This window comes from Dreissena polymorpha, chromosome 13, assembly GCF_020536995.1.
Source record: "Dreissena polymorpha isolate Duluth1 chromosome 13, UMN_Dpol_1.0, whole genome shotgun sequence".
Taxonomy (NCBI): Eukaryota; Metazoa; Mollusca; class Bivalvia; order Myida; family Dreissenidae; genus Dreissena; species Dreissena polymorpha.
The window spans coordinates 39,938,376-39,953,999 of record NC_068367.1 but is presented as its reverse complement, the minus strand read 5'-3'; the positions used below and the strand labels follow the sequence as shown (position 1 = coordinate 39,953,999).

The 15,624-nt window shown below is 37.7% G+C and overlaps 1 long non-coding RNA gene across 3 annotated transcripts; it reads left to right on the top strand.

Annotated features, from left to right (window-relative positions):
• The first annotated feature begins 949 nt into the window (after positions 1-949).
• LOC127855492 (uncharacterized) lies at positions 950-15,163 on the top strand. Of its 3 annotated transcripts, none has more exons than XR_008037564.1 (3): positions 950-1,139; positions 2,148-2,298; positions 14,645-15,162. It is a non-coding gene; the product is annotated as an uncharacterized LOC127855492 (long non-coding RNA). The 3 variants fall into 3 exon arrangements; XR_008037566.1 differs by lacking the exon at positions 2,148-2,298 and adding an exon at positions 1,285-1,516 and having other exon boundaries at positions 14,871-15,151; XR_008037565.1 differs by lacking the exon at positions 950-1,139 and adding an exon at positions 1,812-2,015 and having other exon boundaries at positions 2,154-2,298; positions 14,645-15,163.
• Positions 15,164-15,624: the final 461 nt, after the last annotated feature.

Genomic DNA, 15,624 nt, shown 5'->3' with positions numbered 1-15,624 from the left:
TGCATAGCAGGTGCGTGGTTATTGCTATTTTAATTAGAATTTGATGAACCAATTATATTTTCATTAAATAAGAACGGTTATTAAGGATGTGCGATTTTTAAATGAGTGGGTATAGAAGTAGTTGCAATAATCCAACTCCCAGCTATTGACCCTCCAGGTCCTGTACGTACCTACTCATAAAAGCTCAGAGCATTCAAGAAGAACTAGGTATAGAAGATAATAATAAATTACAGCCTATTACAGGCTACTCTTATTACAGGCTGGCTCCCATTGACAGAAAATAACTTTTTTCTTGTCCAAATAATTTGACGTAATCTATCAATGTATAATGGACCTCATATTTATAAGAGTACTTTTTATGCCCCCATTTGGAAGAAAAGGGGGTATATAGTTTTCGCACTGTCAGTCGGTCGGTCGGTCGGTCACACTTCGTGTCCGCTCTCTAATTCAAATAGTTTTCATCCGATCTTTACCAAACTTGGTCAGAAGTTGTTTCCAGACAATATCTAGGTCAAGTTTGAATATGGGTCATGCCGGGTCAAAAACTAGGTCACGGGGTCACTTAGTGCATTTCAAGGATTTAGCATGGTGTCCGCTCTCTAATTGAAGTAGTTTTCATCTGATCTTTACTAAACTTGGTCAGAAGTTGTATCAAGACAATATCTAGGTCAAGTTCGAATATGGGTCATGCCCGGTCAAAAACTAGGTCACTGGGTCACTTAGTGCATTTCAAGGATTTAGCATGGTGTCCGCTCTCTAATTGAAGTAGTTTTCATCTGATCTTTACTAAACTTGGTAAGAAGTTGTATTAAGACAATATCAAGTTCAAGTTCGAATATGGGTCATGCCAGGTCTAAAACTAGGTCACGGGGTCACTTAGTGCATTTCAAGGATTAAGCATGTTGTCCGCTCTCTAGTTTATGTGACTTTCTGATTTATTTTGATATTTATGTCCCCATTCGAAGAAGAGGGGGTATATTGCTTTGCTCATGTCGGTCGGTCTGTCGGTCGGTCCGTCCACCAGGTGGTTGTCAGACGATAACTCAAGAACGCTTGGGCCTAGGATCATGAAACTTCATAGGTACATTGATCATGACTTGCAGATGACCCCTATTGATTTTGAGGTCACTAGGTCAAAGGTCAAAGTCATGGTGACCAGAAATAGTAAAATGGTTTTTGAATGATAACTCAAGAACACATACGCCTAGGATCATGAAACTTCATAGGTACATTGATCATGACTCGCAGATGACCCCTATTGATTATGAGGTAACTAGGTCAAAGGTCAAGGTCACGGTGACCCAAAATAGTAAAATGGTTTCCGGATGATAACTCAAGAACGCTTAGGCCTAGGATCATGAAACTTGATAGGTAGATTGATCATGACTCGCAGATGACCCCTATTGATTTTCAGGTCACTAGGTCAAAGGTCAAGGTCACAGTGACCCGAAATAGTAAAATGGTTTCCAGATGATAACTCAAGAATGCTTAGGCCTAGGATCATGAAACTTGATAGGTAGATTGATCATGACTCGCAAATGACCCCTCTTGATTTTCAGGTCACTAGGTCAAAGGTCAAGGTCACAGTGACCCGAAATAGTAAAATGGTTTCCGGATGATAACTCAAGAACCCTCATGCCTAGGATCATGAAACTTCATAGGTACATTGATCATGACTCGCAGATGACCCCTATTGATTTTCAGGTCACTAGGTCAAAGGTCAAGGTCACGGTGACCCAAAATAGTAAAATGGTTTCCGGATGATAACTCAAGAAAGCTCATGCCTAGGATCATGAAACTTGATAGGTAGATTGATCATGACTCTCAGTTGACCCCTATTGATTTTCAGGTCACTATATCAAAGGTCAAGGTCATGGTGACCTGAAATAGTAAAATGGTTTCCGGATGATAACTCAAGAACGCTAATGGCTACAATCATGAAACTTCATAGGTACATTGATCATGACTTGCAGATGACCCCTATTGATTTTGAGGTCACTAGGTCAAAGGTCAAGGTCACGGTGACCAGAAATAGTAAAATGGTTTTTGAATGATAACTCAAGAACGCATACGCCTAGGATCATGAAACTTCATAGGTACATTGATCATGACTCGCAGATGACCCCTATTGATTATGAGGTAACTAGGTCAAGGTCACGGTGACCCAAAATAGTAAAATGGTTTCCGGATGATAACTCAAGAACGCTTAGGCCTAGGATCATGAAACTTGATAGGTAGATTGATCATGACTCGCAGATGACCCCTATTGATTTTCAGGTCACTAGGTCAAAGGTCAAGGTCACAGTGACCCGAAATAGTAAAATGTTTCCGGATGATAACTCAAGAATGCTTAGGCCTAGGATCATGAAACTTGATAGGTAGATTGACCATGACTCGCAAATGACCCCTCTTGATTTTCAGGTCACTAGGTCAAAGGTCAAGGTCACAGTGACCCGAAATAGTAAAATGGTTTCCGGATGATAACTCAAGAACCTAGGATTATGAAACTTCATAGGTACATTGATCATGACTCGCAGATGACCCCTATTGATTTTCAGGTCACTAGGTCAAAGGTCAAGGTCACGGTGACCTGAAATAGTAAAATGGTTTCCGGATGATAACTCAAGAACGCTAATGGCTACAATCATGAAACTTCATAGGTACATTGATCATGACTTGCAGATGACCCCTATTTATTTTGAGGTCACTAGGTCAAAGGTCAAGGTCATGGTGACCCGAAATAGTAAAATGGTTTCCGGATGATAACTCAAGAACGCTTATGCCTAGGATCATGAAACTTCATAGTTACATTGATCATGACTCGCAGATGACCCCTATCGATTTTGAGGTCACTAGGTCAAAGGTCAAGTTCACGGTGACCCGAAATAGTAAAATGGTTTCGGAATGATAACTGAAGAATGCTTATTTCTAGGATCATGAAACTTGATAGGTAGATTGATCATGACTCGCAGATGACCCCTATTGATTTTCAGGTAACTAGGTCAAAGGTCAAGATCACAGTGACCCAAAATAGTAAAATGGTTTCCGGATGATAACTCAAGAACGCTTATGGCTAGGATCATGAAACTTCATAGGTACATTGATCATGACTGGCAGATGACCCCTATTGATTTTCAGGTCACTAGGTCAAAGGTCAAGGTCGCAGTGACAAAAAACATATTCACACAATGGCTGTCACTACAACGGGGAGCCCATATGGGGGGCATGCATGTTTTACAAACAGCCCTTGTCTAAGACATTTTCATGCCCCCAACGGAGGGCATATAGTGATCGGACTGTCCGTTTGTCTGTCCGTCCGTCTGTCCGTCACACTTTGCGTTTAGATTTCGAAAAATGCTCATAACTTCTATGTCGCTTCCGATAGCAATTTCATATTTGGCATGCATGTGTATATGGACAAGGCCTTTCCATACGCACACAAATTTTTACCCCTGTGACCTTGACCTTGAACTTAGGGTCCGCGTTTAGGTTCGAAATCTGCGTTTAGGATTTGAAAAAAGTAATAACTTCTACCAAGCGTTTACACAGTTATACTTTTATGTAGTGACAAAGTTACAGTTGGGGGCATCCGTGTCCAGTGGACACATTTCTTGTTTTACTAAAAATCTGACCAAAATTTCCTCCAAAAGGAGCCAATTTTTTCCATAAACATACTAATTATGCCCCCCTGAAGAAGAGGGGGTATATTGCTTTGCTCATGTCGGTCTGTCGGTCGGTCTGTCCGTCCACCAGGTGGTTGTCAGACGATAACTCAAGAACGCTTGGGCCTAGGATCATGAAACTTCATGGGTACATTGATCATGACTCGCAGATGACCCCTATTGATTTTGAGGTCACTAGGTCAAAGGTCAAGGTCACGGTGACCAGAAATAGTAAAATGGTTTTTCGGATGATAACTCAAGAACGCATACGCCTAGGATCATGAAACTTCATAGGTAGATTGATCATGACTTGCAGATTCCCCCTATTGATTTTTAAGTCACAAGGTCAAAGGTCAAGGTCACGGTGACCCGAAATAGTAAAATGATTTTCGGATGATAACTCAAGAACGCTTTTGCCTAGGATCATGACACTTCATAGGTACATTGATCGTGACCCGCAGATGACCCCTATTGATTTTCAGGTCACGAGGTCAAAGGTCAAGGTCACAGTGACAAAAATCATATTCACACAATGGCTGCCACTACAACAGACAGCCCATATGGGGGGCATGCACGTTTTACAAACAGCCCTTGTTTGTTTATTGAGTTTACTATACAGGGTACTCCTATAAATATGAGGTCGCTTTACATCGGTAGATTACGTCTAATTATTTGGACTACTATACAGGGATATAATTTTGTAACATTTTATAACATACATTTTAAAATGCAGTTAAAGCGAGTATGCACGATTTTGTCAAATATTAATGAATTTTGTCAAATATTTATGAATTAAAATTAAAATGTGTAAAAAACTTATACAAGTTACATATTAATATATTTCAATATAAATTAAAATGAAAGTTAAGAAGAACAAGTGTCGAAAAATGCGAAATAAGCCAGATATTTAATTCTGAAATCGAAAATGTCTGCACAGTTGAATTCGCCAGCATGTATATCATGCATGTACGTTGTGAATCTAAATTAAGTTTTACAGATCATTTTAATTTCCTGCAACAATATCTATTCATACGACACACTAACACTAACTCCGATCCTAATAAAAAGACAAATGCTTCGTTTAAGATCTTTGTCACAATCAGCTCGGGCCCTAATTTGTCTTTGCTGCATTTTATGAAATTCGTCTTCAATGTATAATTTTTCTTGCCTATTTTGTGTTATTGTAACATAAACATATTTTTATCAATATATTACAATGTAACACAAATTATATAATACTCATAATATTGTGGTATACATCACAGGGTTTTTTATCTGATTTTGGGGAAAGGGCCTGGCCTTTTTTGAGGGGAAAATTATTGCGCGAAACGCAGGATTTTGGGGGAAAAAATCACACAAAACGTCGGATTTTTGGGGAAAATAAGGAAAGTCTTAAATAATCAATTCAGCATATTTAACTGATTTTAAAACAAATTCAAGGAAACAGAAAATTTAATTATGCAATATTTTTCTATTTTCTACACTGGATCAGGTTAACTTATATATTTAATATATTTAAAGGTTTAAAAAAAAATAAAAAAAAATTATTTTTTATTTTATTTTATTTTTTTTTGGAGGGGAAAATGAAATCTAGGGGAAAATTTACCAGCTGAGGGGAACAAAAAATCTGAGGGGAAAGGGCCGATTTTTGGCGGGTCACAAAGAAGGAAAAAAAAACCTGCAGGGTTCGACACTAAGGCACGTCCGACAGACATTGTCTAGTAAGATCGGTGGTTGGGCTAGTAAAACTGCGGGCTAGCTTGTCCGACTGGTCGTACATAAAAATTTTTATAATGATTCATATAACTATAACTAACTGCTGTGAAAACCTTTATTTTTAATGTGTAAAATTGCTCTCGTATCCGTTATTTACATTAAAACAAAACTAGTGTATTTAAATAAACGCGGAGCATTCACATGATTCATCGCTATTTTTAGACGCAAAGGAGAGCTTCCTGCAGAAATTGCTTGTTTCCATTGGTCAAGTTGTCATGAATATTAATGATTTTCGTGTCGTAAAATTGTAGAGCATGATTTTACGACTTCTATCGCAAATCGGTATCGTCAATGTAAACATTTTTTCGTAGCAGACAAGAGAATGTAATTTAAAGAATGGCTTTGTTCAAGTTCAGATTTTCGTCCGACAAATCAGTTAATAAAAAAGAATCCGACGCTTAAACTGACACGAAACGTAAATATGAAAAAACACGAAAATGTCAATTTTATCCTAGATGGAAAATCGAGTCAGTTCCCATGGATTGAATTTGACGGAGAAAAGCAAAAAAAAGTTTTATTTTATTGTTTTACTCTATGCATCAAAAAAAATCTGGTGTTCACTGATTATTTACTGATAAATCCTGATTAAACAGTTACATGACACAATTGTGTTCATTTGCTATGTCATTTGTGATCTAGTAGACATCAGGTTCGGGCTAGTACATTTTAAGAGGAGCTGGTCAGACGGTCTTGCTGTAAAAAAAGTTAATGTCGAACCCTGCCCTGCATGATCAAAAACTATTTTTAGTTTTGTTAAACATTTAATGAAAGTTTAAATATATATTTTTGTATAAAATATAAATTAAAATGAATATAATTAAAAAAAAATATATGAATGTGTTAAAATTTTTACAATAATATAATTTAAGAAGTTATATCTGTGCCAATACATTTTTTGTATTAAATAAAAAAAAATTGTATTAAATAATAATTTAAATGAAGAATAAACATATGAAGGTTAAAAAATGTTATAATATAATTAAAGAAGTTAGATCTGTACCAAGACATTTTTTGTATTAAATAATATTCTGTTTTAAATTAAAATTTAAATGAAGAAAAAATATGAAGAATTAAAAATTGTAATATTATAATATAATTTTAAAAGTTAGATCTATACAAAGACATGTTTTCAGTATTAAAAAGCATGTAATACATACATCATCATGTATTATCAAAAATAACTGATCAGATAAAAAACAAAACACACTTTTTGAACTGCACTGATTCACATTTACTGGTTCTCAGCTGCACCATACACCCTTCTGATGAAAAACAACATCTTTTGATCATTTCCAGGTTGGGAAGATAGCTCATGGCTTTGGAATTGGGAATTTTATCGGCATTTTCATGAAATTGGGAAAATAAATATAGGTTTACAGTCAAAACGGCCCCAAGTCAAAACGGCCCCTAGTCAAAATGACCAAAAACTTGGTCAAAACGGCCCCAAATTTGGTCAAAACGGCCCCACTTTGGTCAAAACGGCCTCAAAGACAGTTTTTAAGTTGGTCAAATAAATCTTCAAATCTAGCTCCCTCCAGAAATATTCTCCATGAGTCAAAATAGTAAGTATTACAGAAAGAAATTAAAGCCTAGTGAAGTCAAAAGCAAATCGTTAAGCAATTTTGGCTTCGTAAAGAGTTCGGCGTCTGTTTAGTCCACCCATTCCCCTCAGTACACTGCAGCAAAAATAAGCACTATGCAGCCCATAGCAGGGTTCCCAGCCAACATGGAAATCGGGGAAAACCTGAAAAATACTTTTACTATTTCAGTCAGGGAATAGACTGATCCCGGAAAAGCACGAGTTTAGAAAAAACCACTAATCATCCCGGTACAAACAACGCTGGTTCATAATATAAACCAATGATAGCTTCCTTTAAATAATAACGGTTGATACGTGTGCGATTTTGAAAGGATTATAAATGCGTCTTGTTTATTTGTACTTGAGTATGCGGCATCTGTTTGGGATCCCAAAACCCGATCCAACATCAACAAATTGGAGTCTGTCCAACGAAGAAATGCCCGCTTCTGCACAGGCGACTACCGATACACCAGCAGTGTCACTGCAATGATGAACAAGCTCGGTTGGCCAACGCTTGAATCCAGACGCCAAACGGCAAAAGTAGTCATGATGTACAGGATCGTAAACAACCTGGTGGACATCGATTCCAGAAGTGTTACTTATTCCAGCAGGAGTCCACACCAGAGGCCATGCAAACCGCTTCATAGTGCCATTCACCACCGTCAATGCCTACCAGTTTTCCTTCTTCCCAACTGGAATACGCCTCTGGAATGGTCTCCCAGAACAGGTGGTCATTTCCCCATCCATAGATGTCTTTAAGACTAGGATGGGGGAGCTGTTCATATAACTCTGGAGCAAAATGTTTTTATCCGGCTTTTAACCATTGTTCTTCCCTTCACACGTGTACATAGTTCACAATTGTGCGACAATGTCCCAGAGGGGCCCAGCACATTAACCGAGAGATAGAGATAGAGATACCAGCAGATTAGTGGGTTTTTCCAAAAAGTTGCTTTTACCAGGATACATTTATTTGGGAAAAGTTCATGAAATCGGTGAAAAATCAGGGAATTTTGTTTGGTGAGGCTTTCCGGACTTGTTTCTGAGTTTGAATTATATTGAATTTCTTTTAATATGATATATATCGTCGACTCACCTAAATTCGCGACTAACCTAGATTCGCATATTTTGTTTTCGTCACTTAACCGATACCGAGATTTATTTCTGCACATGCGTGATCATGGCGATATGCAAATTAATGTTTACTGGATTGGAACGATTGAAGATTTGTGAAAAATAATGAGTTTTAAACAAGTAAAAAGTGTGAATTACAATTAATTAGCAAAAATACCATATTTTCTTATCATCAATATTATCGGACCATCGAATTTCATATATATTAAGTAAAAATCAGATATCACAATTTTTTGTTGTCGTCTGCTGTTGTAGTAGCACTGCCATATATGGAAATGTTACACTTCGAAAACATGAACAATTCCAACACATGATTTATTGTGTGTTTCTTAGACCATGACAATTAATCTAATTTGTATTTCTTTTTTGTTAGCTCACCTGAGCACAATGTGCTCATGGTGAGCTTTTGTGATCGCCTTTCGTCCGTCGTGCGTTGTCCGTTGTGCGACGTCAACATTTGCCTTGTTCGCTCTCTAGAGGCCACATTTATTGTCCAATCTTCATGAAATTTGGTCAGAAGATTGGTTTCAATGATATCTTGGATGAGTTCAAAAATGGTTACGTTTGCTTGAAAAACATTGCTGGGCATTTTTCCGTATATGGCTATAGTAAAACCTTGTTAACACTCTAGAGGCCACATTTATTTTCCGATCTTCATGAAACTTGCTCAGAAGATATTTCCCACTGATATCTTTGATGAGTTCAAAAATGGTATCCTTTGCTTGAAAAACATGGCTGCCAAGGGGCGGGGCATTTTTCCTTATATGGCTATATATTGCTATGTAAAATCTTGTTAACACTCTAGAGGCCACATTTATTGTCCAATCTTAATGAAACTTGGTCAGAAGATTCATCCCAATAATATCTTGGACGAGTTCGAAAATGATGCTGTGGTTGAAAAACATGGCCGCCAGGGGGCGGGGCAGTTTTCCTTATATAGTAAAACCTTGTTAACACTCTAGAGGCCACATTTATTGTCCACTCTTGATGAAATTTGGTCAGAAGATTTGTCTTAATGATATCTTGGATGAGTTCGAAAATGGTTACGTTTGCTTGAATAACATGGCCGCCAAGGTGCGGGGCATTTTTCCTTATATGGCTATATAAGGCTATAGTAAGATCTTGTTAACACTCTAGAGGCCACATTTATAGTCGGATCTTCATGAAACTCGGTCAGAAGATTCATCCCAATAATATCTTGGACGAGTTCAAAAATGATGCCAGTTGGTTGAAAAACATGGCCACCACAGGGGCGGGGCAATTTTCCTTATTTGGCTATAGTAAAACCTTGTTAACACTCTAGAGGTCACATTTATTTTCTGATCATCATGAAACTTGGTCAGAAGATTTGTCCCAATGATATCTTGGATGAATTCGAAAATGGTTTTGGTTGCTTTAAAAAACATGGTCACCAGGGGCGGGGCATTTTTCCTTTTATGGCTATATATGGCTTTAGTAAAACCTTGTTAACACTCTAGAGGCAACATTTATTGTCCAATCTTCATGAAATTTGGTCAGAAGATTGGTCTCAATGATATCTTGAATGAGTTCGAAAATAATTATGTTTGCTTAAAAAAAATGGCTTCCAAGGGGCGGGACATTTTTCCTTATATGGCTATAGTAAAATCTTGTTAACACTCTAGAGGCCACATTTACTGTCCGATCTTCATGAAACTTGGTCAGAAGATTCATCCCGATAATATCTTGGATGAGTTCAAAAATGATGCCGGTTGGTTGAAAAACATTGCTGCCATGGGGTGGGCATTTTTCCTTATATGGCTATAGAAAAACCTTGTTAACACTCTAGAGACCACATTTATTTTCCGATCTTCGTGAAACTTGGTCAGAAGATTTGTCCCAATAATATCTTGTTATCTCAGGTGAGCAACTTTGGGCCTTTCAGGCCCTCTTGTTTTTTATGTGTTATTATTTTAATATTGACATTAAATGTTAAGGTGTGAATTTACGGTAATGGAGGATATGCTTTGGATTAAAGCTATTTTTTACATTTTTGCGGCCCGCGAAGACAGGTCTATGATAAATTCTAGTAATGACCTTTAGTGTTTTATCCGGGCTGTTTTAGCCATTCCCTTTTTTGTAGCGCCACGCTGCCCTTTCAAGGCCATTTAGCGCCACGCTGCCCTTTCCAAAGGCCGCCGCCCTGCCCTTTCATGATCACCCGCTGTTGTGCCCTTATTGATAACATCTTTATTGCTCCTTGACCAAACTTCTAAGCCGACAAGTATAAGAGAATGACCCCAAGGCAGCGATTGTGATTTAGTCATGCGTGAATAACCCCGTGTCAATATCAATCGATAATTTCGGTGGCTTTGTTATACATTGAGCACACTTAGCGTTAATGCGTACTCTTCCACGATAAAATCGTGGACATCTATCACTTACTTTTATCGTATCGGCCCTCCTCATAGTATCGTCCCCTTAACAAAAAACCTTTATTAAGTGCTGGAAAGTTAATGTTTTTCAATTTTAAGAAGTTGTAATGTATTTGATGGTTATCCATGACTATTACGACGATCATTCTCAGGATTTCTGGTATTCATTGGAAAGTAGGTCATGTTTATTCCAAGGTGATGCTATGATTTTTAAATTACGTAACTCACAAGTAAGTAGTTTGTTAATGGATTAATAGTAGCTTTATCAAATGTGTAATATGCCGCTTATTTTTCAATAAAGTGTAAAAGTATTTTAAAAACAAAATGAGCAAGAGTTTCGGTTTTTCATTAAGTTACTATTTTTAGAACAAGCACGTGAACATAGTAACACATCTTAACAACCAATCAGAAGTGACGATATAATGAGACAAAGGTGTAGATGAACCAGATTACTAATGGGAGCTGAGTCTAACCAGTATTTTGTCAAAACATGGCCGATTAAAATGCAGTTTTCGTTGTTATGTCCAAAAATACAAATTTAACTACATATTGACATATAACACATGCGTGTTTTTGTATTTGTTCACTTCCAAAATTCGTATGAATTCATTAAGAGGGCCGATGCCACGGAAAGACATGCTACTTCGGTGACTTGATGAAAACCTCGATGTTATCCCGTGCATTTCATGCATAATTCAATAATCTCAAAGCATTAATTTCACGCGAAATTAAATTTTGCAAAACACAGACAAGTGTAATCTTATTAGTTATCGTATTTAATTAATCATTGAAACAATTACTGTAACGTATACTCCGAATCGCGTATAAGGCGGACATATTATGCAACGTTACGTTGACGTTGCTATGCGCACATGTCGCTTACATCATTTTAATTAACAAGCTGGCGGACTACACAGAAAATAAAATTGTGACTCGGCAAAAATGGAAAATAACAATCGAATTAACGATGGAGATCATACATTTAAAAAGGATTAATGAAATGCCTGTGATAAGCAACAATGCATAAAACGTTTTAGATGCCAACAACATATTTATAAGTAATTATGCAGAGGATATGTCATGTAAACGAGTGTTTGCAAATTGTTAGCGTTCGGACTTCAGTTTACTCGCAAAGTTAAAACATCTGACATGATTATCGTTAGAAAATGGGTGAAAACAAACATGATTTCATTTATATGTTAGTGGATCTGTGTATAACTGAATTCATATGCATATATTGCTTTATTATGTTTGTCGTGCTGTACAGTTTACTGAAACAGCATGGAGCTTTTAAAAATGGACATTGCATGGTAAATATATTAATATTAATTATATATACAAAGTAAGTTAAATACATCAATTACTATTAGATGTGATTGCTTATATTTTTCCCACAACTGCCTCTGATGCAATAACTTTTTTTTTATGCTCTCCCCAAAAATTTTGGGAGGAGCATATAGTCGCTGCTTCGTCTGTCCGTCCGTCAATTTGTGTGTCCGTCCGTGCACAATTTTTGTCCGGGCTATTTCTCAGCAACTAATGACCGGAATTCAATGAAACTTTATGGGAAGCTTCACTACCAAGAGGAGATGTGCATATTATCAGCAGGTTCTGGTCGGATGATTTTTAACAGAGTTATGGCCCTTTGAAATTTTCCATTAACTGTACATATAGTGCAATTCTTGGCCGGGCTATTTCTCAGCAACTAATGACCGGAATTCAATGAAACTTTATGGGAAGCTTCACTACCAAGAGAAGATGTGCATATTATCAGCGGGTTCTGGTCGGATGATTTTTTACAGAGTTATGGCCCTTTGAAATTTTCCATTAACTGTACATATAGTGCAATTCTTGTCAGGGCTATTTCTCTGCAACTAATGACCGGAATTCAATGAAACTTTATGGGAAGCTTCACTACCAAGAGGAGATGTGCATATTATCAGCGGGTTCTAGTCGGATGATTTTTCACAGAGTTATGGCCCTTTGAAATTTTATATAAAAATATTCTTGTCCCCCCAACTACTGTGCCCTCAAGACGTTTTCTTTTATCTGAATATATAGTGCAATATTGTGACAAAAAAAACTTTGGGGAGCATCACCCGTCTCCGACGGTTTCTTGTTGCCTAAGCTGCGCATTAAAATGCCTTTTTTGAAAGTGATGCGCCATGCCCCTTTGCCCTCTTGGGAAAAACACTAACCTTGTTATCATTCCAATATTAGAGGGTGGGGATTTTTTCATGGCTCTTTGTCAATTTTTCTCTCATTAAACATAATTTATATATTTATGCCCCCCTTCGAAGAAGAGGGGGTATATTGCTTTGCTCATGTCGGTCAGTCGGTCGGTAGGTCGGTCAGTCGGTCGGTCCGTCCGTCCACCAGGTGGTTGTCAGAAGATAACTCAAGAACGCTTGGGCCTAGGATCATGAAACTTCATAGGTACATTGATCATGACTTGCAGATGACCTCTATTGATTTTGAGGTCACTAGGTCAAAGGTCAAGGTCACGGTGACCCAAAATAGTAAAATGGTTTCCGGATGATAACTCAAGAACGCATACGCCTAGGATCATGAAACTTCATGGGTAGATTGATCATGTCTCGCAGATGACCCCTAGGGATTTTGAGGTCACTAGGTCAAAGGTCAAGGTCATGGTGACCCGAAATAGTAAAATGGTTTCCGGATGATAACTCAAGAACGCATACGCCTAGGATCATGAAACTTAATGGGTAGATTGATCATGACTCGCAGATGACCCCTATCGATTTTGAGGTCACTAGGTCAAAGGTCAAGGTCACGGTGACCCGAAATAGTAAAATGATTTCGGCTGATCATTCAAGAACGCATATGCATAGGATCATGAAACTTCATAGGTACATTGATCATGACTCGCAGATGACCCCTATTGATTTTCAGGTCACTAGGTCAAAGGTCAAGGTCACGGTGACCCGAAATAGTAAAATGATTTTCAGATGATAACTCAAGAACGCATATGCCTAGGATCATGAAACTTCATAGGTAGATTGATCATGACTCACAGATGACCCTTATTGATTTTGAGGTCACAAGGTCAAAGGTCAAGGTCACGGTGACCAGAAATAGTAAAATGATTTTCGGATGATAACTCAAGAACGCTTTTGCCTAGGATCATGACACTTCATTGGTACATTGATCGTGACTTGCAGATGACCCCTATTGATTTTCAGGTCACTAGGTCAAAGGTCAAGGTCACAGTGACAAAAGTCGTATTCGCACAATGGCTGCCAGTACAACGGACAGCCCATATGGGGGGCATGCATGTTTTACAAACAGCCCTTGTTATTTGAATATATTGGGCTTCTAGGCCCATATACTATCCAAGGTACGTTATTTCCACCTGTGGGTTGGACAAGTAGACCAAAATTTCACTTGTCCTGAACAAAAAGCAACTTGTCCTGACCATTATATCTTAATCTGCTCAGTACTTTGCAAAATAATGAAATAATACAAAATGCTAAAATCATAAAGACTTTAATTGTTAATTCTTGATATATTTAAAGCAGATACAAATGGAGAACTCTGTAGCCATCTGTAATCTGATAGCATGTTGTTGTTTGTGCATTACTGCAGTAAAGTTTATGTTGCTTTCCTGTGTCATTTATAGCTGACAAAAGTTAAACAAAGTCATTAAATACCATTTTTAATTGGTACAATTCACAACTTGATTTTTTCCCAATTGGACGATTTTCAGTGTTTTTTTATGGCAATTTCGGAGCCGATATTCGGCCACATTCCCCTTAAAAAAGAGCATATATTTTCCCCCCATTTTGTAAAAAAAATCCCCTCCAGAAGTTAAAAAAAAATTATTATTATTTTTTTTTTTATAGAAAGAACTGTCTCATAATCATGATAAATATATCTCAAATTTATTATGCCCCCCTTCGAAGAAGAGGGGGTATATTGCTTTGCTCATGTCGGTCTGTCTGTCGGTCTGTCCGTCCACCAGGTGGTTGTCAGACGATAACTCAAGAACGCTTAGGCCTAGGATCATGAAACTTCATAGGTACATTGATCATGACTCGCAGATGACCCCTATTGATTTTGAGGTCACTAGGTCAAAGGTCAAGGTCACGGTGACCCGAAATAGTAAAATGGTTTCCGGATGATAACTCAAGAACGCTTAGCCCTAGGATCATGAAACTTGATAGGTAGATTGATCATGACTCGCAAATGACCCCTATTGATTTTCAGGTCACTGGGTCAAAGGTCAAGGTCACAGTGACCCGAAATAGTAAAATGGTTTCCGGATGATAACTCAAGAATGCTTAGGCCTAGGATCATGAAACTTTATAGGTAGATTGATCAGGACTCGCAGATGACCCCTATTGATTTTGAGGTCACTAGGTCAAAGGTCAAGGTCACAGTGACCCGAAATAGTAAAATGGTTTCCGGATGATAACTCAAGAACGCTTAGGCCTAGGATCATGAAACTTGATAGGTAGATTGATCAGGACTCGCAGATGACCCCTATTGATTTTCAGGTCACTATGTCAAAGGTCAAGGTCACGATGACCGGAAATAGTAAAATGGTTTCTGGATGATAACTGAAGAACGCTTATTCCTAGGATCATGAAACTTGATAGGTAGATTTATCATGACTCGCAGATGACCCCTATTGATTTTCTGGTCACTAGGTCAAGGGTCAAGGTCACGGTGACCCGAAATAGTAAAATGCTGTCCGGATGATAACTCAAGAATGCTTATGGCTAGGATCATGAAACTTCATAGGTACATTGATCATGACTGGCAGATGACCCCTATTGATTTTCAGGTCACTAGGTCAAAGGTCAAGGTCACAGTGACAAAAAACATATTCACACAATGGCTCTCACTACAACGGAGAGCCCATATGGGGGGCATGCATGTTTTACAAACAGCCCTTGTTTCATAAACAACTAACAATGTATATAACTATAATTTATATTATTTTGAATTATTTTAAAGAGTTGTATTAAATAGTTTTTCCCAAATCAGTGGACTTTCACATTAATTGCATTTTTCTCCCAAAATGGCCAAGAAAAGACCTGATGTATCTATATTGTGTCAA